The sequence below is a fragment of the Mus caroli genome, chromosome 2 (genome assembly GCF_900094665.2).
Source record: "Mus caroli chromosome 2, CAROLI_EIJ_v1.1, whole genome shotgun sequence".
In the NCBI taxonomy this organism is placed as follows: domain Eukaryota; kingdom Metazoa; phylum Chordata; class Mammalia; order Rodentia; family Muridae; genus Mus; species Mus caroli.
The window spans coordinates 35,596,315-35,620,905 of NC_034571.1; positions in this window are offsets into that span (position 1 = coordinate 35,596,315).

A 24,591-nucleotide genomic window follows, 5' to 3' on the forward strand; every position below is an offset into this window, starting at 1 on the left:
AGAAATGTCAGAGAAAATGTTAACCCTAAAAAAATCCAGACATAAAACATCCAGAAAATTGGAGACACGGTGAAAGACCAAACCTACAAATAATAGGTATAGAAGAAAGGTAAGAAACTCAAATCAAAGACACAGAAAATATTTTCAACACAATTATAGATTTCCAAATTCCAAAGAAAGGTGTACTTTTCATGGTGTAAGAACACATAGAACAACAGATAGAGAGGACCAGAAAAGAAACCTCTGAAAACATAGCATTCAAATTTTATATATATTCAAGAAAGGATACTGAAAACTGTAAAGGAAATATACCAGAGTACTATGTCCAGAAAAACAAAAAACAAAACAAAACTATCAGTTATAATCAAAGGAGAAAAGAAGATGTATATTTACAAAAAAATCAATTTAAGGAATTTATGTCCACTAAGTCAGCTCTACAGGGGATACTAAAAGGAAGACTCAATCTAAAGGGAAGATTAACAAACTCAACTAAACACAAAAGAACAATCCTAGAACTGTTAACCAAAAAATAAGCAAACAAACAAAACAAAAATAAAAAATAAAACAAAAACCTAAGAAAAATCATGAAATAACAAGAATAATAACAAGAATTAATAAATATATGTCTATAATGGTCTCAATTCACCCAATAAAAAGACAAAGACTAACAGACTACATTACAAAGATGGACATGTCTATCTCTTGCTTCCAAGAAACACACTTCATAATTAAGGACAAATGCCAGCTTAAAGAATAGAGAAGAGTATTCTAAGTAAATGTAATAAAGAAACAAGAACACATAACTATTTTAATATCAGGAAAAAGTCAAATACAAATCAAAACGAGTCAGACAAAACACAAAAGGGTATTATATTGTCATGAAAAGAAAAAGTGTTAAGATGCTACACAAGCCCCACACTAAATACAGGGCATCCAACTTCATAGAAGTACTTTTAAATCTAGAATAACATACCAACCCTAACCTCATGATTAATAGAGGATGATTTCCATATTCCACACTCATCAATAGACAGGTTATTCAGATTAAAAATAAGAAAGTCTATAGAGTGAAATAATATAAATTAGATGGGCCTAACAATATCTACATAATATTATTCCACTGAAATACTCGAGTGTCTTATGAAATGTGGTCATGTGTTTGTGACTCACAAAGTGCCTGTTGGGCAGCTGTTCTATGATAGCTGGAACAAACAGTTGTTATGACTTTACCTTTTCCTGCCTTATGTTTTCTCTCAGCATTTTAGGTTAGACTTTTTTTGTATCATGAAGTAGATTTCTAAGAGCTTACAGATTGTTCTTATGAATTTTTGAAATATATATTTGGACCAGGACAATGTAATTCAACCACATTCTCTCAGTTAAATCAAGTTACAAAGTCAGAATTTTACTCATTTCAATAGCTTTATTTATTTATAAGGTAGAACATCAATATGAACTAACCAATAGCCCCAGAGCTCATGTCTCTAGCTGCATATGTATCAAAAGATGGTCTAGTCGGCTATCATTGGGAAGAGAGGCCCCTTGGTCTTGCAAACTTTATATGACCCAGTACAGGGGAAAGCCAGGGCCAAGAAGTGGGAGTGGGTGGGGGGAGGGTCTGAGGGACTTTTGGGATCGCATTTAAAATGTAAATGAAGAAAATACCTAATTAAAAAATAAATTAATTAAAAAAAGAAGGTCCACTAGATTATGTTATTATGTTTCAAAATTGGATTGTAATAGTGCCATGCCCTCATACATTCTTTCTTTTCCATTGACTTACAATGGAAATATAGCAAACTTTATCAGACTTAAATTTATAATTAATTAAATTTTGTTTCTGACAAAAGATGGGTATTATTTTACTTTTCAATATTCTACAATTTTTTTTACCCATTTGTGTTAGGAATCCTGAAAATCAAGAGACAGAAAAATAGCTACAGATATCTGTGTTCTTGAGGTTATCTGACACTTACGTATCTCTCCTGCAGCCTCATTCTTCTTTCTCCCTTCATTCTTTACCTACTTTTTAGAATTCTCTCCAAATGATGTTAAAATAGTCAATATCATTATATTTTACCATGTATGGAAGACAAATAAGCCAACAATATATAAAAGGTCACTTCTGAGATATCTCCTGCTTTATGCTTGTGGAACAAGCCATGAAATCATACAATCAACTACTTCCTACATAAATACATTTGTCTCACAGTTTTTCTCAACTGAAAGCCTGTAACACATTCACCTCTGCATGGCATTATTAGGGATCAAAGTTTGAATCTAATATATTTATTTTTAGAGCTGCAATTGTTACTAGGATCAGGTAAATACTGCTAAGTCTTATTATATAGTCTCACTTTATCTGCCAACTTAGCAGATATTGATCTCCTGTCCCCAGAGGGTCCAGTCGAGCCTTAAATAGATCATCCACAGCAAACTGCTAGAATTTAGAGAAAAGAACCTCCTACTTACACAATTCCCACACACCAGTCCTCTGACTGAAAGGATACAGACTCAGTCATCTTTGAATGCCTGGAGGGGTTTTCATTTGTGTCTTCTGTTGAGATGGAAATCCGTTACTTAGCTCTATACTGGCATTGTCTGTTTGCATACACCCACTTATTTTCTCTACTTCTTGCATTCACTCATTTCTTCAATCTGAATATACTGAAATGTTATTTTTTTTATCTGTTTTGCTTTATATTAAATATTCTACCTCAAATTATTTATCTGTTTATATATGATGCCTTAGGAACTAATTTACATCATAGCAATCAGAAATTTCTTCAAAAGAGTACCAACTTAACTACTCATAGGTTCTGTATTCCACAAGAAACTAGGGTACAAACATAATTCATTAGTGTTCTCTTTCATCTCATGAGGACAGAATTTTCTTCTGTTTCCTATGCTAGGTTTCTCCTCTGAGATGACATTTTATCAGTATCTTTCATAAAAATATGACTAAAACTCCTGGTAGTTAGGACATTGTTTAGGACTGGATATCTCTGGAGAACTTGGTGGTGTTTTTTTTTCCTTTTTGGTGGAAAATATAAAAAGGAGATTTATTCAATATGGTCATGCCAGAGAGAGAGAGAGAGTGAGAGAGAGACAAAGAGTCCCAACAAATCTGTCAAGTTCATCTTCCAGGTTCTGAGGTGACACTAGAATTGAAATAGGGGGGAAAGAATATGCATGTCTAAATAGTCTGGTCATGTTGTCTTCCCATCATGCATCATTTTCTTTAGTCTCATCCTGCATGGTGGTGAGTTTGAAATCTCTTTTCAAATGAAAGTTTTATCTTTGGCTGATGCCATTTAATCTCTCACCCTGGTGTTTCTGGATAAATTCTCATTCCTTTCCCATCATTGTTTTAGTATTCTGATAGTCAGATTATGGGATATAAGTGTCTCTTTAGAATATCTTTTCTACCAGACTTGGTACCATTTCCTGCTTTTTTGTTTTGGCTCCACAGTCTTGAGGTGGATGATGTCTCTGTCTGAGACAAACATAACAAAACTCAATAAAGGAAAAAGGTTACAACACATTTTATTAGTGCCACATGGCTATTCAAAAGAACCATTCTTCAAATGACTTTCAGCTGCTCTTTGCAAGGGCTGGCACAATCTACTTCATCCCTTTCACTTAAGACACAGTTTCATCATAAAACTTAGACTGACCTTCAACTTGCGGTCCTTCTGTTTCACCTGTACAAGTTCTGGGGTTATAGTCAGTTAAGCAATACCAAACCCAGGATTATTTTATTTTCATTTTGAAAACTCCCCTTTTACTTTGTCTTCAAACAATATTCCCGGAAGAAATTGATGAATAACTATTTGATAATTTGTTCTTCATTGTCCCACAATGCCAGGGAATGATTTATCCAGGTTGTTCTTATTTGGTCCCATATTTGGCAAAGAGTTAGGTCAATAATCCCTTTATGACAAATGTAAGTGACCGTGATTCCTAAAGTCAGAGCTGCACTCCTTTAGAATGTTAACAAATTGTTTAGTTATAAGGCTTTACAAACAGAGCTATCATGTAAAATTAGCTATAAGGCTTTGCAAAAATACACCCAACAAGATTAAAGTGAGAATCAAGTAGTCGTGTGTGTACTTTCAAGTATTTAACACTTGCCAATCATTAGAAAAAAAGCTTACATAGTTTAACTGGCATCTATATAGAAAGTCAACAACTAGTATTTGTGACACAGAAGAACTATACAGAAGCCAGTTCTAAAGCAACATTTAAAATCTTTGGTTGAATAGATTAAATAAGAAAGAAAATGATTTAGAAACATTTTTAAAGTCTGTAATACATGAAGGGTTCAGCATTATTCTAAACAGGTAATGAAGCTGTCAGGTCTCAAAGAAACTCAGGACACCTTGCTAACTGAGGTGCCTATTCACATATCAAGGCTGACACTGGCCACTAAGGTCTCTCAGCATTCCAGATACTCATTACAGAGTCGTGGCTCCTCTTAGCATTTCTTACCTCCACCCCTTCCTCTGTATCCCCTGAGTTTCTCTTCCCTTCTCCCACCTTCTGATTTCTGCAAAAACCTGCTATTTCAGCTGTGCATTCTCTTTGTCCTCTTGATTATTCTATCCCTCTCTCCTGGTTATCTGCTCCTGGCTTCTTGTCCCTCTGTGCCTCTTTCTCTCTAATTCTTGCTCTTTCTTCTCTCATGGCCTAGTCTAATCTGGATATGTTCAATCCACTATATCTTTGCTCTCGATTCTTCTAGATGCCTCAGCTGAATTATTCCTGATATTGAAAATAAAACCTGTTCCATCATACCTTGGAGCAATTATGTCCTTATATCCATTCAAAAACTTTTTCACAGACTGTGAGAACATCTCCAAAGGTCTATCACTATCTTTAAGTAGGTGTCTGTTTCAGTTACTTTTCTATTGCTATGAAGAGACTTCTTATAAAAGAAGCACATGAGGAACCGCCAGATTGATTTCCAGAGTGGTTGTACCAGCTTGCAATCCCACCAGCAATGGAGGAGTGTTCCTCTTTCTCCACATCTTCGCCAGCATCTACTGTCACCTGAATTTTTGATCCTAGTCGTTCTGACTGGTATGAGGTGGAATCTCAGGGTTGTTTTGATTTGCATTAAGTACCCAAGAGCTGAAGGGGTCTGCAACCCTATAGGTGGAACAACAATATGAACTAATCAGTACCCTCGGAGTTCGTGTCTCTAGCTGCATATGTAGCAGAAGATGGCCTAGTTGGTCATCATTGGGAAGAGAGGCCCCTAAGTCTAGCAAACTTTATATGCCCCAGCACAGGGGAATGCCAGGGCCAAGAAGTGGGAGTGAGTGGGTAGGGGAGCAGGGCAGGGGGAGGGTATAGGGGACTTTTGGGATAGCATTTGAAATGTAAATGAAGAAAATATCTAATTAAAATAAATGTGGGAAAAATAAAAGAAGCACATAATTGGGGGATTGCTTATAGTTTCAGAGGATGAGTTATGGCAACAGGCAGTCAGGTGTGATTGATACTGGAGCCATACATGAGAGCTTACATCAATCCACAACCATGCAGTAGAGAAAAGGGGGAAAAGAGCACATGAACAAGCATGGACACTTCCTCACTGGAAGGGCTGGAGTGCTCTCGCTTGCTAATGTGTGTTTGTTCCCTCATCTCTCCCTGCCTCTTTTGTCCTTGGTGCCCCCTTTCCTTGTCAATCCCAACTACTACCCAAATTATGGCCATATTAATGAAAGCAAGAAATCAGTTAAAGTAAGCATTTCAAAAAGCGTGTGTACATAGGTGTCTCCCTCTAAAATGGGTGCTGGAGTCCAGCTCCAGCAGGGCTCTGAGGAGGAAATGTGGAGTTGGCAATAAGAAGACACACAGATGTATTTATGGTTGAAACAAGCTCATATTTTCTCACACTTTCTTTTGCTTTACCTTTTCATCCATCCTTTGTATATTACTCAGAACAAAAGTCTTTACACAGAAAGAAATCGCCTCATAATCACAAGTCACATATTCCAAAAACAAATTTCCTCTGAAACTCACACATGGTGAAATATTTCCCCTAGAATTTTTCTCCCACAATTATATCCTTACTCCAAAGCATTGATTCTTTTATTATTGATTAACACAGTTCATACTAGAAATGTGTATTTCAGCCAGCTTACTTGTCCTGTCTGGCAACAGTTTGTGATTACAGTGTGGCAGACTGTTCTTGTTTTCGTCTACAAAGCTTAGCCTTGCTGAGCTGGCCTAGTTAACCATCTACTTTCACTTTCGTTCTCTCCTAATAGTGTCATTTATTTTCCTCTTATAAATCTATTTTCTTGAGGTGCATACAAAAACCCTGAAACGAGATCTGTAAGCTACATTACCAGGAGACTCAGACATAACCATAGTTACAGGAAAGTAATTGCTCTCTCTGATCACTAGCCTATCTCCCACATGCAAAACTTGTGGGCTAGAAATGCCTGACACTTTCCTGTTCTTATCCATATCCCCAATAAGCCTCACACCCAGGTGGGAAGAAGGGGTATTTTCTAGTCTTATTCTATGCTGTCTTTCCTATATCTTTCACAAGAATTCCTAGACACTCATGTTTTTAAACTATTCTCAGAAATTCAACTGAATGATTAATCTATTTTAAATGGTTTTATTTTGGGAAAAAATCATCACTCTTATTATGTTCAATAGGCAAATTGCCTAGAGAGAAGTATGAGTTTCCCACAAAATAAGCACACAATGCTAAACAGTAGGAGAACATAATAGTATCAAGCATGACAAGGCCTAGAAGCAGCAAGGAGAACTCTGGGCACAATTTGCCTGGGACTTTGCCTCTCAAAGATATACTCAGTTCTGCTCTGCTCACAGGTGAGCCATACTCTATAAGCTCCATTGATGACTGCAGTTCTTCTGGTATGACCACTGCCAGGTGGAGTTCAAGAGATCAACACTGGACTAGAGGAAGATAAAGGCTTTTATAGTCAAGGAGTAGAGAGGTTTTTCAAATTGGGAATTTGGCAGGAAAATAGGTGGGGTTACAGAAGCAGAAATAAGCATAACAAGCTGGTAATGGCAACCTGAAACAACATGGTTGCCAGGTTGTCAAAACAAGGTAATCACAAAGTGGCCATAACCTTTGAAACAAAGGCATGGTAGCCATTTCCTGGAACAGACTGGACAGAGCCATTTGTACTTAAGGTTATAGGTGGGGCATAGCCAACTCCTTGAGAAACAGATTTAATCATAAACAAGAATGATCTAGTTTTTCTTTATTTTAAGATGGATTTCAAGTCTGAGATGAAGGCAGGCTGGTTCATCATCCTCAGTCCCTAATGATGTTTTTAAAACAATTAACCTATCCCCTACTGAGGCTCTGTCTGCCAATTTCTTGATGTTTATTTTCCAAAAGCAGCTTCAGGAAAGCTTAAGCGATAAATGTCACATTTCTTATGTATGGATACCAACTGCAACTTTTACTCCTTTTCCTTATATTAAGAGTTTACATGTAGCATCCTAATAAGCAGTATGAAAACAGAAAAAAAGATGACAGAGCATTGCAGTTTTAAATATACAAAATATTTAGCACAGTCTATGGCAAGATCAAGTTTTTCAAAAGACAAATTCCTGGTCTCCAAGGAAACAGAATTATTTAAACAAAGTGAAAAAAAAATAAAGAAATGCTCACTTGATTAAAACAAAAAGGCAGAAAATGCAGGTTAAGCTTTATATAATCCACTGACTCTACACTCTAGACTCTTGAGCTCATGTTACCTGCTTATGAATGGTACTGTTTTTTGTTGTTAACAGAGTAGATTAAAATTTATACAGCATAAAAATAAAATTGTAAAGGAGTTCTTCCTTAGTAGGTAGCAAGTAGCTTTCTTTAGGCTGATATGAAAACTAATATACCCCTGTCAGGCTCACTCTCTGACTTCTGCCCTTTTGTCACTATAGACACAGTACCTCTAACTTTCTGAGGCACACTCGTTATATATATAGCATGTTAATACAGATGCACCATGCTACTGGGCCTGGAAAAAAATTACAGGGAGTCAGAGTGAATCGTATAGAACTCATCTAAGCACTGAGATCTTTTTTCATCTATTTTCCCCATGAAACTTTCTGGGACTACATCCCACTTCAAAAATGGTAGCTGCATATGCTTCTATTCCATTTCCCCGAACGTGAACTTGTATATATAAAAGTATATACTTTACAAATACAATGACTTGTTTGGGTGGAGGCTGCAGATAGTAGGACCCCCAGGCACCAATAACATCCATTCCTGCTTTGTCCCACTGCTAGTCCCTGATACTTTCCCTTCTTACTAAATGTTCCTTAGATTTCCTTCTGAGCTCAGCTTTCAAATTCCTACTGTAAGGAAACTAAGAATAGGGAAAGGGGGGTCTTAGTAACATACTTTGATATTAAAATACCACCTTTGCAGCACAGTGTATTATTTCTTAACAACAATTTCCATGCAAAACCTATCTTTGCATTGTCACACATATACATTTTACATGGACTATGGCAAAAGTATCTCTCTGTAGAGGTCAATCCTGAAACTGACCATTTAATTTTATAATTTAAGTTTGTCCAGAAAAAACAGTTCACATGTTTTTGAATACTGAACTTTCTCTCAATTTGAGTTACCATAATTAATATTTGAAAGCTCCAAACCCAAATCATTTTAAGGTATAAGCTTAAAGTCAGTATTTCACTTGATTTTAAATATACCTGCCAGTGGTAAAATCTAGAAAGTAGTTTCTTTCCCTTAAATTTATTTTTTTTCTTTTTTTTTCTACTTGAAGCTTTTATTATACACATGCATCTTACGTTCTGGTCTATCCTCTTTCTATGATATAGCTCTTTTCTTTTTCTTTTTTTTTTCTTAGATATTTTCTTTATATACATTTCAAATTTCAAATGCTATCCCGAAAGTTCCCTATACCCTCCCTCTGCCCTGCTCCCCTACCCACCCACTCCTGCTTCTTGGCTGTAGCATTCCCCTGTACTGGGGCATATAAAGTTTGCAAGACCAAGGGGCCTCTCTTCCCAGTGATGGCCGACTAGGCTATCCTCTGCTACATATGCAGCTTGAGACAGGAGCTCTGGGGGTACTGGTTAGTTCATATTGTTGTTCCACCTATAGGGTTGCAGACCCCGTTAGCTCCTTGGGTGCTTTCTCTAGCTTCTCCATTGGGAGCCCTGTGTTCCATCTTATAGATGACTGTGAGCATCCACTTCTGTATTTGCCAGGCACTGACATAGCCTCATATGAGACTGCTATACCAGGGTCCCTTCATCAAAATCTTGCTGGCATATGCAATAGTGTCTGGGTTTGGTGGCTGATTATGGGATGGATCCCTGGGTAGGGTAGTCTCTGGATAGTCCATCTTTTTGTCTTAGCTCCAAACTTTGTCTCTGTAACTCCTTTCATGGGTATTTTGTTCCCTATTATAAGGAGGAACGAAGTATCCACCTAATTTTTTTTTTCTGAAACATTGGATTTTAGCTTCATAAAACAAAGAAATGATTTTATTTATTCCAAAATGATCCAAAACATATTCACATACATGAAGTCTCAATAATTTCTTAAAGGCATGCCAATCATGAGTATCAGTGGACTGTGAATATAAAGGGGAAAATCAAAGTTCAAAGTGGGTAGAATTTTCTTCTTAGGATCTACAGGATAGAGATTGGGTTTTGCACCATTACTTTACCAAGTTAGTAAAGACCTACTATTTTTTATTTATTAATAAATCACAACAGATCTTAACACCTTTGTTTCTATAGAGAAGTGTTTCAGCAGAGCCCCAATGTATTAAGAGATCTCCAAGCCTTTCCCACCATATGGGAGATGCTCCAAATAGTTCAACAGAACTTCATATTTGTTCAAAAGATCTTATATACTGACACAGCAAATATCACATACTAAGATTGTGGGTTTGTCCATTTAAGAGATATATCATTCTAGAAGGTTAAGCCTTACACTGTCAGGTCCCTTCTTTACAGATCACAGCAGACAGAAAGATAACCAAAGACAAAGGAGACCAATCGTGTCTTGTTGAAGCTCCAAAGTACAGGAACTGCAGAACCATATCTTCCTATCTCTGAAACTCTTGCCTCTCAGCTATGGTCAGGTTCCTAATGCTGCTCCACCAGCATGATAACTGTCATTTTCCATAGGGTGATAATGCTCTAGTACTATTCAATGGAAAATAGCAAAGACAAACCCACCACCACATGGCAACCCCCTAGATGGCTCTAAAGGACTTCAAATTGCTTATAAGAATTCAAAAGCAAACAGGAAAGCAAAGCTGCTCGAGAATCTTTCCAGAGATCAGAGTTTCTTAAGAAGCTGATATGAAGTGCAAATGTTCTAGTGTTTCACTGAGTAGAGATAAGGAACAGGTGCTCAGGTGCTGCTGTTGAAGGAAAGATAGTAAGTATCCCTAGAAAGTGTACCTCAAGCAGATGCTGTTAACCTCTGTCTTTCCTCTCTACCCAGGGCCAGCTCTCTGTGCATGGAGGAAACACCCAAAAGGCCTTTTTTTTCCCGTCATGGTAACCATGTTTCTGAAACTTGGAGGTCCCAGTGTGTGACCCAAATCAGGCCTGGCTACCTGTCCTAAATAACCTAAGTAAAAGAGCCATACACAAAACTCATTTCTTTCTGGAGTTTTTAGTGCTTGACCTAAAGCATCTATCCTAAAACAATACACAATTCCAGTTCAGGTAATCCCACCTCTCATTTATTCTTGAAGAGGTTTCTGCTCTGGTATGGTGAGGTACTCTTTTATTCTTCTAGGTCTTTCAAAATTGGAAACTTAATGTCAGCCTTGACTTCATTCGTTGGTATATTGTTTTTCATTTAAAATATTTAAAAAATATTTAAGGGTTGAGTCCAGCTTTATATTTGTTGTTGAATGGATGGGGTTATTAATTTTTGATCTCCCAGTTTTTACATAACTTTGAAATTGTATCCCACAAATTTTAACAAATTAAAAATGGACTATAGAATTAATAATTTCTAATCTTCAAAGGTTTTTATACAAAAAAGTTTAAGAGGTAGAAAGACAGGTTAGAAATACAACCCTTAGTAAACACAAGTTTGACAATGTATATTTTAAATAGTATATCAATAAGTCTTTGAAATCAACTATAAAATAAATATCCCACATATGTGAGATACTTAAAGTATGTAATATATACAATTTTTACTAAAAAGACCCAACTATTTAACTAGAACCAAGTATATGAAAGACTATTCAATCAAGTCACCAAAGAAATGCATGCACATACCAGTGAGAATCTTTCACACTTGGTTTGTCACACCATACAATGACACAACTCTTTGGATTAAAGTACAACTTCTTAAAAGTTCAATATATCCAAATCAGTCTGTCATTTCTTCCAAGTTAAATATCTGAGATAATTAACAACATATATAAATACAGGGGTTTGAATGGGGATTATATATTGTGGTGGATGGCTTGTTAAATGTTGGTGGGAATGAAGATCATTGGGACTGGACCTCATCCTTCATAATAAGCAGTCTATAAAACAAAGAGTAGAGTAATTTTATGTCAATGAATGATGTAAATATTACTCAGGAAATCCTGAATTACACATTGATATGTGTTGTGTAAAGGTTACTAGTATGAATTGAACCAGGTTGGTCTGTGTTCTGAGAGTTGGGGTATGTGATTCTCTCTGACTAAATGTTGAAGGACATTGTTATGTGAATGCTTTTTGACCAGTTCATACTCCACATGTCCAAAAGTAAGCACATAGGGTCAAAGATTATTTTAAAACTCAAGATTAAGCATATCTGCTATTGGGTATGCTTTGCATCTTTATCATTTCTCCATTTTGTTCTTAGACTGTCTACTGATTTCTATACCACTTTTTTGTCTTGAAACATAATATTAATTTTATATATTCATGGTAAAAAGTTTCGTATATGTATGACTTCAGAGGATTAAAATATAAGTACAGACTTCAGAATTGAGTTAACATTGGAACAAGTTAGACTTTTTCAAAGACTGGGTTGAAAAAATGTTGATTTTATATATATAAAGAAAGTATGATTAAGAAAGAAATCCCAGTATCAGCCACTTGCCTCATACATATATTCACATCCTCACATATATATTCATAGACATGAGATCATACAAACACACACAAACACAGATTTGAAAACAAAAGATACAGTGAAGACACTTTAATGAGCTATTTATAAAAAATCAAACTTCATTAGGTCTTAAAGGCAGTGACAACTTGCTTTTATATTTTCCACCCTCTACACTTATGAGAAAACATTAACATATTTTGAACTGCAATGTTTATGGGATTTTGTTATAGCAATTTAACAATCTAAGGTACTTCTAAAACAAAATCACCAAGGCTATACAGAACATGGCTCCTGCATCCATTAACACTTTTAAGAAGGTAATTATATTTTTGGTTGTGAGCCTAGCCTTTAATGGCTGAGCCATCTCTCCAGCCCTGAGGGCCAGCAGAATAAATGGAAATATGCAACTGCAGAAGCAGGGAGGGAGTATGGGAACTCAAGAAAGCACCAGAGACCTGGGAGGTGAAAGACCCTTAGGACACAAAGGGAGGAAACTTAGATGAAATGCTCAACAGTGGGGAGAGTGTACTCATAGAGTTCACCTCCAGTAGAAAGACAGGACATCAAGTGGAGGGATGGGGTTGCCATTCTACAGTCAAAAAGTCTGATCTAGAATTGTTCCCATCTAAAAGAACTGCAGGGACAAAAATGGAGAAGAGACTGAGGGTAAGATGGTCCAGTGACCAGCCCAACTTGGAATCCATCTCAAAGGAAGGTTGAAAAGCCTGACATAGCCTTACTGATGCTATGGTATGGATACAGACAGGAGCCTAGAATGGCTGTCCTCTGAGAGGCCCAACAAGCAGCTGAATGAGACACACACAGATACTTATACCCAGCCATTGGACTGAAGTCAGGGAACCCTGTGGATGAATTACAGAAAGGCTAGAAGAAGCTGAGGAGTAGGGTGACCCCTAGGAAGACCGACAGTCTCAACTAACTTAGATCCCTGTGTTCTCTCAGACACTGAGCCAACAACCAGGCAGCATACACTATCTGGTCTGAGGCCCCTGACTCATAAACACTAGAGGACTGCCTGGTCTGGCCTTAAAGATGTACCAAATCCTCTGGAGACTTAGGCCCCAGGGAGTTGGGGAGGATTGGTTGGGGGAGGGGACCACATCCTCTTAGAGACAGGGGGCATAAGAAACTGTGGGAAGGCAGACCAGGAGGGGGCAATGACTGAACTGTATAATATAAAAGTAATACAAAATATTAAAAAAGAAGACAATTATGTTGATTTTCTATAGATTGTTTCAGAGGTAAGGAAAAGCCATTCTTAACTAATTTTGAGGCAGAAGCAAAAAGAAAGAAGAAAAGGAAGATGAGAGAAAGAAATAAAAGAGAAAAACCCTACTTATTCTTAAAAATACATTTGAAATACCCAGCTTTGTCTATTTTTTATTACTATCAAAAATACCAGGGTCTTGGTGATTTATACAAAAAGGAGGGTTATGCTGCAAACATGTTTGGAAGTCCATGATCATAACTCTGGCAACTGCATGGTTTCTTTTGATTTCCTCATTTTGGGTGCAGAACAAATAAACAAGTAGAGAAGAGAGGCATATAGATGAGAAATACTGAGGCACAACACCAAGCTTGCTTAAAAGAAAAACACCCTAACCCAACAGTAATCATATGGACCTGCAACAAATAATGAGAATTTATTGGGATGGGATTAACTCATTAGTAGAGAACTTGTATAAAAAGAGGTTATGGTATCAATCTCCAGTGCATAGACAAGCTCAAGAAGAAAGATCATGTGATTATATCAAACCATGCCAAAATACAGCAGTTTATACAATAAAGTACTTATTTAATTTACTTTTGACAAACAGTACATATTTAAAATAAATTAGGCTGCTGCCTCCCACTAATCTAATCCTCTGCATCACTGTGCTTCAATTTCAAGTTATTATATAGAGTGTATGGATAGGGAAGGAAGGAAAGTGAAACTGTATACAGATTATGCCATCATCTGTGAATAAATATCTAAAAATATTGACGAAAGTAATTCAAGAATAAATGATTACAGTAACATGGTGCAATATAAGCTTAGTACAAAAACATGAAGTCTCATTTCTGAAAGCCAATAATGAACAGGTAAAGTTGGAAATTAAAAACAATACCATCAATATAAGTCCTCCTTACATGAAAGCAAATAGAATACTACATGTTTATACATGAGAAGATTTTATATGAAATACTATTGATTGTTAGAAAGAAATAAGATTTTTAAGTCACAAAGCATTGAGTACTAATAGTTGAAGAAGCCAGTCTAGAAAGAAGTATGTTTTATTATATTACCTATATAATATTGTCTAAAAGATAAATAATAAAAAGTTCAATTATTGATAACAAAAGGCAAATATTGGAAGGAACAGACTTAGAAAACTGCAGAACCTAGACATATGAAACTGTCAAAATAATAGTAATGCAATGGTCACCGCACGTCATTAGATATTTCCTCAACCTCATAGGCTATCCAAAGATAAAAGGATCAACCAAAATGTCTGTAAAACTTGGATGACGATGATTGTTTCAATGTGGATCAATGGACTTTGAATCTTCTTAAACTCAAATGATAATGTTTGTATTGGGAAAGTATGTTGAATGGGAATCTGGTGAAATGGGAACCATTTCACTTTTGTTGGGACCCTAAAACAAGAAATATAGAACATAAGAAAAGGGTGAGATGAAGATGGAGGTGGCCTGGGGATGTAGATCAAGAATGCTTTCTGACTGTGAATGAAGTTTTGAAATCATGTTGGCAGCCCACAATGATAATGAAATAAATGAAATAAAATTGAAATGCAGAATACTTTATCACATCACATAACATATTTTTGTGATTCTCTTCAATGCTTCTTGTACCACTATACTCCTACTGGGCTACAAAACAAAACAAAACAAAAACAAACAAACAAACAAACAAAACCCTAGAACTCTGATTGTAAGTAAACGTCATAAAATGTTTTCCTCTCATTGAATTTTACTTAATTAAAACCACACACCATAAAGGTATTTACCGAACTCATGGTATAAACTATTTCCCATATAATTCTTTGTAGAGGTTTTAAAATTTTAGAATTTGTGTCTACATTTTGTTAATTGCTATGTGATAGAAACTATGAAACCAAAGTTTAAAATACAGTATTATGTATTTATTGTTCAAAATAATGGTTTTATGATAGATTGTTTTTCATATAAGTATATTATATAATTTAACTATGTTCACAATCACCATTCTTCTCTCTCCTCCTCGCCACACTGGTGCTCTTCTGCTTCCAAAGCAGTTCCTATCTAACACTGTTGGGCCATATATGTACTTACAAGCATATGTGACCTATATACTTCATGTGAGAGATAGCATGCCCAATTTGTCTTTCAGAGTCTCATTTGCATTTATCTGACGGCTAAATATTGATCAGTGGGCCATGTGCGTCATATATTTATTCATAATTCTTAATTATTGATTAGTTGATTACTGGTTTTTGTTGTCTAATATTTTAATTCCTTTATAAATTCCATATACAATGTCATGTAAAATAGTATCATCAATATTTCTCCCCATAGGCTATCTTTTTCCTATTATAATTACATACTTTTTCTGTGGAAGCTTTTCAATTTTATGTGATTCCATTCCTCAGTTCTTGCAATTATGTCCTACTCTGTTGGGATACCTTCCGCAAAAAGTATTTGTCCTTTTATTTATATTAATTTCTTTTTGCTATGTTCTCCTTTAGAAGATTAGGGTTTCAGAATTCAAATTAAGGTCTTTGATCACTTAGGATCGATTTTTGTAGGGGCAGACGATCTGGTTCTTCTTCTACATATGGATACCTAATTTTCCCTTTTGTGGGAGAAGCTGTCTTTCATCTATGTATGACTTTTGTACAATTATAAACAATGAAGTATTTATGAGAATGTTTGTTTCTGGGTCATCTATTATATTTCATTGGTCCAAATATTTCTTTTGTGCAAGAATAATGTTGATTTTATTATTATGACCATATATTATTATTCACAATTATATTTTATAACAAATCCTTCATTCCTCATTTAGAGTAAGTAGTATTGTTTTGGCTATTCAGAATCTGTAGATTTTTTTATATTGACATTTTTCTCAATATTCTTCTGACACAAGAGCCTTTGTGTTTTCTGTGCTGTTTTATGTAATATTTTTCTTCAGTGTTTAACAAGTTTTGCTTCAGGGGTCTTTTACTTCCTTGATTAGGTTTACTCCTAGGTGTTTCAAGTTGTATTTTATAATACAAATAAAAACTAACTGTAAGGGAAATACAGAATGCACACAAATTCATGAAGCCTAGATAATACACAATTAAATAGTGAGTAATTAATCAAATGAATCAAACAGGAAATTTAAAATTTATTAGAATTGAATAGAAATAAAAAACAAAAACAACATACCAGAACCTACAGAGTATGAAAGCAGTTATAAGAAGGAAGTTGATATTTTCCCTTTGATGATATTAGAATGAATGAGCAAATCGAAATTAAATTAATGATGCACTTAAGATTAGTAGAAAAACAAAGAATCTCCAAATCAGAAGATAAAAACATCAGTAAATATTAGAGCAGAAATCAATGAAAACAAAACAATAAGAATTATATCAAGAATCACTGAAATAAAAAGTTTCTTAGCTGTTCTTAATAGCTGAATAATATTCCATTGTGTAAATGAACCACATTTTCTGTATTGGTACATCTAGGTTGTTTCCAGCTTCTGACTATCACAAATAAGGCTGCTATGAGCATAGTGCAACATGTGCCCCTGTGGTATGGTGTGACATCTCTTGGGTATATTCCCAAGAATGGTATAGCTGGCTCTTCAGGTAGATCTATTTCCAATTTTCTGAGGAACATCCAGATTGATTTCCAGAGTTGTTGTACCAGTTTGCAATCCCAGCAGCAATGGAGGAGTGTTCCTCTTTCTCCACATCCTCTCCAACTTGTGTTGTCACTTAAGTTTTGATCTTAGCCATTCTGACAGGTGTGAGGTGGAATCTCAGGGTCATTTTGATTTTCATTTCTCTGGTCACTAAGGACTTTGAACATTTCTTTAGGTGGTTCTCAGCCATGCAAGATTCCTCAGTTGTGAATTCTCAGTTTAGTTCTATACCCCAATTTTTGTTTGGGTTGTTTGAGTTTTTTGGTGATTAACTTCTTGAGTTCTTTATATATTTTGGACATTAGCCCTCTATGGGATGTGGGGTTAGTGAAGATTTTTTTTCCCCAATCTGTAGGTTGCTGATTTGTCTTATTGACTATGTCCTTTGCATTACAGAAGTTTTCCAGTTTCAAAAGGTCACATTTATCAATTCTTGATCTTAGAGCATGAGCCATTAAAGAAATAGAGTTAATGACCCCTAGTCAAAATAAAGAAAAGAATAAAAAGTAGTGTGTATTAATAAAATAAAATGAAAACCGGCACATTACAACACAAGTGACAGCTCTGAGAGAGTGAATCTGTATTCCCAAGAATGATCCCTGTAGTTGCTATCTAATACAAAGTAGTTAGCTCTAAAATCATACACATACAAGCAACACAAAATGGACTCAGATGGTTGCATTTATATATTTACACCCACACACCCCCCCCACACACAAATAACAATAATTAAAGAAATCATTAGACAATAAAGATAGTATTTATAAGTGGAAGGACTTAGAGGTAGGATAGGGCGACAGTAGTAGAGAGGGAAGAATATTATGAGGGAACCTAAGATGATCAAAATATATCATGTAAATTTACAAAATATTATATTGAAGCACATTAGTTTCTACAATTAATAAATGATAATAATGATGAAAGACATTGGAGACATATCTTTAGAGTGAAAGAAGAGGAGAATAATGTGCCATCTTAAAAGTCTGCACCCAAGGGAGTTATTTAAAAAACAAAAAAACAAAAAACAAAGAAGAAACAGATCTATTATGTATAGTAGGCCCTTTTCATCTTGTAAAACTCTTTTGATTGAAGCATATGTTTTTTGTTGTTCAATATCCTACAGTGTCTAAAATATTAGCAAAATCAATAAATGGGTTAGAAGTATGTAACAAATCAACAGCATGAAAATAACATACTCGCATTATATTAAACAGTCACTATCTAGGTTATAAAAGTAGATAGAACAAAAATAAACACATAAATAGATTCATCCAAAATCACAAAGATGAAAGATTTTAATTTCATCCATACCGGCTGAATATTTTCTGTATATAACACACAGTGCTAGGTACCAGCAAGAAATTAGTATAAGCCCTATTTGATGTTGAGTCAAACATGATAATTAATAATTATAAACAACAAGAGCCTATAAAGTACAAGGGGGAATTACTGTTTAGACTTGGCTTTTGGCTATTTGATAGAAATCAATAAGACAAATGAGAGATGACTAAAAAGACTTTTGCCACTAGAGAGAAATAGAATATCACATCAAGGAAACATAATTTAATTCAATATAATAGGATGCAGAATGAGGATTTGTAGAAAGTGGTTGGGGTGAAACTATAGTATACATATATGAAATATAAGTGGACTCAGTATATATTGTTTTTATAGGATTATGCTGCTCTATATTTAGCATGGAAAGTAGCAATAAAATTAAAGTGTAAATGATACACAAACAACACTACATAATGTAACCTGATTTCTAAAAGAAAAAAGAAACCGAAAAAAAAATTCAGAGTCACATACATTTTAGTTTCAGGTAGAACAAAGGGATTTTACAAGGCAAATCTCTATTCTGTGCAGATAAAGAAGTCAAGGTTCTTACAAACCTAATGAGATTTTTAATGTTTTTCTGCTAACCAGGTGCAGAGCTGAACTGAATTCCAGGACTCTAATTAAATGTCCAGAGTCATTTGGAGATTCCAAAAGAGTACATCTTGGGAAGATGTCTGAAATGCCAGGGCTTGGCATTGCTTCTTCCTAGCCACCATTCTTCTCCAAAGACTTTTGTCTTTGGTGTTCAATAATCTGAGCCTTTTGAGTTCCTTGTTCGACACATGCTTTGCTATTAGGAAAATTACTTGGTATATATGTATCTTTTAAAATCTGGATGTGATGGAAAATAAAGTAATTCCCACCGTTTATGTCCCAACTCAAGTGTGAAGTCCAGATAAAGAACTACTGTGCAGAAAGACGGGTCAAAGGTTTTACAACCTTGAGGTTTTTTGTTTGTTTGTTTGTTTGTTTGTTTTTTGTTTTTTGTTTGGCTTATCCATGAAGGAAAATTAACACATGGGATTTAAATGAAAAATTTGTCGTCTTCATGCAAAATGCAACAACATTAATTACAGAGAAAAGTCTACTCATATCTTATTTCAAAAAGAGGTAGTTATTTTTCATTCTGAATATACTGATTGTTATTCAATAACCTAGCTGGAATTAGTCTGTAACTGCATTTATCAACTAAGAGAGTTGCTTAGAAAATAAGTTTATAAGGTTAATTGCTAGGGCATTATGCAGAATACAAAAAAATGCAATGGCAGCAAAAAACATTGGCCTGGGGAACTATTTCAAAGGGATCAGCTGTGATTAATTGTGATGTTGCATTCCTTAATTAGGAGTGGCTCCTGTTTCAAACATGTGCTCTTTATGTAAAGTACATACCAAAATTCAGGATTTTCTTTAGCTTATTTTTTTTCAACTATAAAACCTCAAGGTCAATTTGTTGCATTGATGAAATTTTATAATAGATTATTGTGTTGAATTGCTATTTAAGTAGAAATTTTATAGCAATATAAGTAGTTTCAAAAGAAATGTACATATTTGTTTTTCTGAATATGCATGCATGTATAAGTGCATCATTTTTAAAGCTTCTTTTTTGGATCCTTAAAAAACATATTTTTTAGTCTTGCTTTCATGTGTCTTTACACTACTTTCATGCACTGCCCACTGTTAACAGAAGAGGGCACCAGATACCCTGGAACTGGAGTCATAATGGACTGTGATCCAACACCTAGTCCTTTTCTAAGAGAAGCCAAGCTCTTAAAACCAATCATCTCTCCAGCACTAATGTGTGTTTAATTTTGTGACAATGACAGACTGTTAAAGTCTCCTTCTAAGAATATTGATATTTATTGGACGTGGGTATTTCCTCCTGCCATCTAAGTTTCATTGTATCTTGAAGACAATGAAATGAAAAATACAAGACTGAAAAGAAGCATTCATGCACATGTAACGACACTCCATTTCAGCCCTTAAGATCTCGGAAGTCCTATTCCTGCAAGCTATAATCAGCATTTGCATGTGTTTACTTCTGTAAATTGAATTTGGTGAAAACAAAGACAAGTATTTCTTTTGACATTTCCATAGACTCAAAAAGAAATGGAAGAATGATCTGATGGCTGTAGTCCACAGAGCACTGAACAAACCCTGCCTCTTCCTTCAACCTCTGTTATCTTTGTTCCCCAAGCTCCCCATGTCCCCACCATAGCACTCACCTTCTGCTTCTTTAGTTTCCAACCTTTTGTTGGTTGTAGACTATTGTCTTGCTTTCCCTCTACTGAAATACACTTTTCAGATTTTGCCTCTCACTTCTAGTGACATTCAATTTTCTTTTCCCAGTGTTTCCTGAGAGAGGTATCCCTCATCTAACCTGGAAACCCTTTTTCCATTGCTAGTCATACTCTCTTACTCCCACAGTTACTCTTTCAGCTCATCAAGGGACATCAGAAAGAAACTCATCTCATTTCTGTTTACAGGTTTACTGTTTACCTTCTTTATCTGCAATGTAAAGTTTGTAATCTCTGGTGATAATGCATCATATCATTATGTTGAATAGCAGTATTTAAAAATATTGGTAATTTGAAGAACAAAGGGAATGCTTTATGTATAGAAATTTCCAGAATAATTTTTGTTCTAAATTGGGGGCCATGAACTCAAAAGTTTTTAGAGGTCTGGCACATAACATGTGTGGGATAAAGGCTGTATTTGGCAATTAGTGAAGATTAGTAAAGATTGTAAAATACTGCTGATCCACTACCTCAGCCCTAATATACTTCTCACTATCCTTTATTCTGATGAGATTTTACTACTCCAAAATATAAGGTTTTATGTGTAACTCTTAAATTTTACTGTTACTTTTATATAGCTTTCTTCTACACTGTCTGGTTGCTGTGATAAAACACTATGGCCAGGATCAACTTGAGGAGGAAAGCATTTATTTGATTTCACTTCCACCCAATCATTAATAGAGGTCAGGACAGAAGCCTGAACAAAAGATTTAAAAACTCAAGACAAATTTAGTAAAACATCTCCCCAAATGAAGTATATGTTTGACATTTACATAAAAATGTGGTTGTAATAAAAACTACAAAATAACAGTGGTTTGAATAAAATAGAAATCGTAAGATACAGTGTCTAGTATATGCTTAAAGTACCTTTTCTTAGAAAATTCAATGCATATATCCATTTCTCTTGGTCTTAAACTCCATACTCTCACCTTCCTATTTTTGTCTGAACCCCCAACATGTTTCCGTCTCATGTATGTTGTGCCAACTTCTCTCCTTCTCAGCTTAATGGTCTTTTTATTGTTATTTTTTAATAACCTACTGAGATCAATTAGTGGCGACCTTCTGGACATGCATGATTTATCTGTGGAGACAGACAATGACCACTGCTAAAGAAAAATAGCCCTTCCTTCCTCAGAAGCCATGAAATGCCAGTAACTCCTCAGTTAGGGTAACGATGCCAAGAATCCTCTCTCTCCTGGTTTGAGCTGAGCTGATCTCTCCCTATTGTGTTGTGTATCTTTGTGTTGTATTTTGATATCTTTATGTCTTTTTTTATCTTGGGAGGTGACCATGGTGCTGTATGCTTACCTTTTCAACAGCCATGACAAGTCCAGACTCTCTGTAACAACAGGATTCTCTGACAAAGAATCAGAGCAGAACAAATGAAATATATAGAAAGGAGTCTGACAATGCAACCATTTAGAAAAGCAACTTCAATAGGTACTCCTTTAGGACCTATGTCTTCTCCAGTCATGGATTTTATGGTACTAGGAATAAAATTCCCTCTCAAACATAATCAGGATAGTGATTGGTTACCCATATAAACAGCCTTACCACCATTGCATACATAAGCACATCTTGCGTGGAAGATAATATTGTTTCATTCAGGGTCCAGATCTATGTAAGACCATGGTTGTCCTCTCATCCAGTAGCCTACAGAGATTCCTTGTCAGTTCAAGTAACACTTCCATTATCCCTTCATTTATCTACCCATATAACACAGCTACCTGCTTGAATCCTGTTTTCCAAATATTCCCATTTCTATTTTTATTTTTAATTTACTACCCTTTCTCTAAATAGAACCCCCATGTACTGGTGCATTTCTATATGTGGCTGAATACACAAAACAAAATACTTGAAGGGAGTACATGCACATATGGAAGAAAATGCATGGTACTTTGTGTCTTGGGGCTTGGATAAACTAACTTGGTATAACTTTTCCCAATCCATTTACCTAAAAATTTATGATTATCTGTGAAGTTTACTATTATTCACACACACACACACACACACACAAACAGACACACACACACACACAAACATAGACATACACACACACACACACACGTGTGTGTGTATATTACATATATTCACATATATATGTATATATCTCACATGTATCATTCATATATATATATATATGAATATATATCATTCATATATATATATATATGGTATATATATGGTATTTCATGGTATATATATATATATATATATATATATATATATATATATATACCATGAAAGGCAGCCTGGTTCCTGGTTGAGCAAAGGCTACAAACCAAGGTAAACCTGAAGGGATAGAAGGCATTTAGCCTTGCTCCTGGGCATCAGGCTCCTGTCATAAAGCTACAGACACCCCTAACACCTGGCAGCCCTACATAGATTTGTGGCCATCAGTCAGGTAAGCACAATGCTCCAAGCTCCTCCATGGGTAGAGGATGTGACCTGTGGTCATGTAGCCTCAAGACACATCTTCATTTTAATGAAGAGACCTAAAGGCCTAGAGGAGGCTTAGCCAATAAACTCTCCTTCCTAGACACTCCTCCCTGCAAAAGGTATTTAACCTTAGGCTCACCCTGAGAAGGAGAGTACTTTCTGCCATGACAATAAATGCCTTAAAACCATGGACTGCCTCTTTTCATTGAGGACCTCAGTGGGGCACAATGGAGAAGTCCTTTGCTTAAAGAGTCCCTGTTTACTCTCTACACTCCCAGCCATGGCTGCCACCAAGCCAAGCCCAAGTCAAGGACTGTCCCCACAGGGTAAAGCCAGAGCTCTCCCCTCTTTCACCCTTATCCACAGGCTAGATCCAGCTCATGGGCCCCCACTTGGTTCTTAGCTCTTCCATGGCTCACAGTGGCACTGTAATATCCAAAATTAATTCAAGACCACCCAGTACCTTCCCCCTTCAAAAAGGACTTTCCAAACTGCACTAGCAGGCCAAGTACAGAGCCAAATAAGAAAGCTGGCTGACTAAACAAATGAAAAAACATAGTTTTAGTGGTCAAAATGACTAAGCTTGCAACTGCCAAAATAATATTAGCTGTTCTCAGAGAAATAACCATAACAAGATAACAGGTCCCAGAGAAATCCCTCTACCCCACCCCACACTGAATTCTGAAAAAGACTGCAGACAGCCCTGACCTTGCTAGAATTCCCTGTGACATAAATAGCTAAAAGCTGACTAAATCATAATAACCCACCATGGGGGGCAAGCAAAGTGAGTCACTAGGCCAAAGGGTTACTTAGTCATTATAAAAACAAACCAATGCCTGAAAGGGTTACAACAAAGAGAACCCTGTTGCTCAAATCTGCCCCTTACTAAGGTATAAAATGTGTGTTCTTTTTTTGTTCTGGGTCTCTCCTCTGGCCTGCGTGCTGAAAGGGGTTTCCCCAACATGTTGGATCAATAAAAATCCTCATGCAGAAAATGTGGTACATTTACACAATGGAGTATTACTCAGCTATTAAAAATAATGAATTTATGAAATTCCTAGGCAAATTGTTGGACCTGGAGGGCATCATCCTGAGTGAGGTAACCCAATCACAAAGGAACTCACACAATATGTACTCACTGATAAGTGGATATTANCNCAGAAACTTAGGATACCCAAGATATAAGATACAATTTGCTAAACGCATGAAACTCAAGAAGAACGAAGACCAAAGTGTGGACACTTTGCCGCTTCTTAGAATTGGGAACAAAACACCCATGGAAGGAGGTACAGAGACAAAGTTTGGAACTGTGACGAAAGGATGGACCATCTAGAGACTGCCATATCTGGGGATCCATCCCATAATCAGCTTCCAAACGCTGACACCATTGCATACACTAACAAGATTTTGCTGAAAGGACCCAAATATAGCTGTCTCTTGTGAGACTAGGCCGGGGCCTAGCAAACACAGGAGTGGATGCTCAC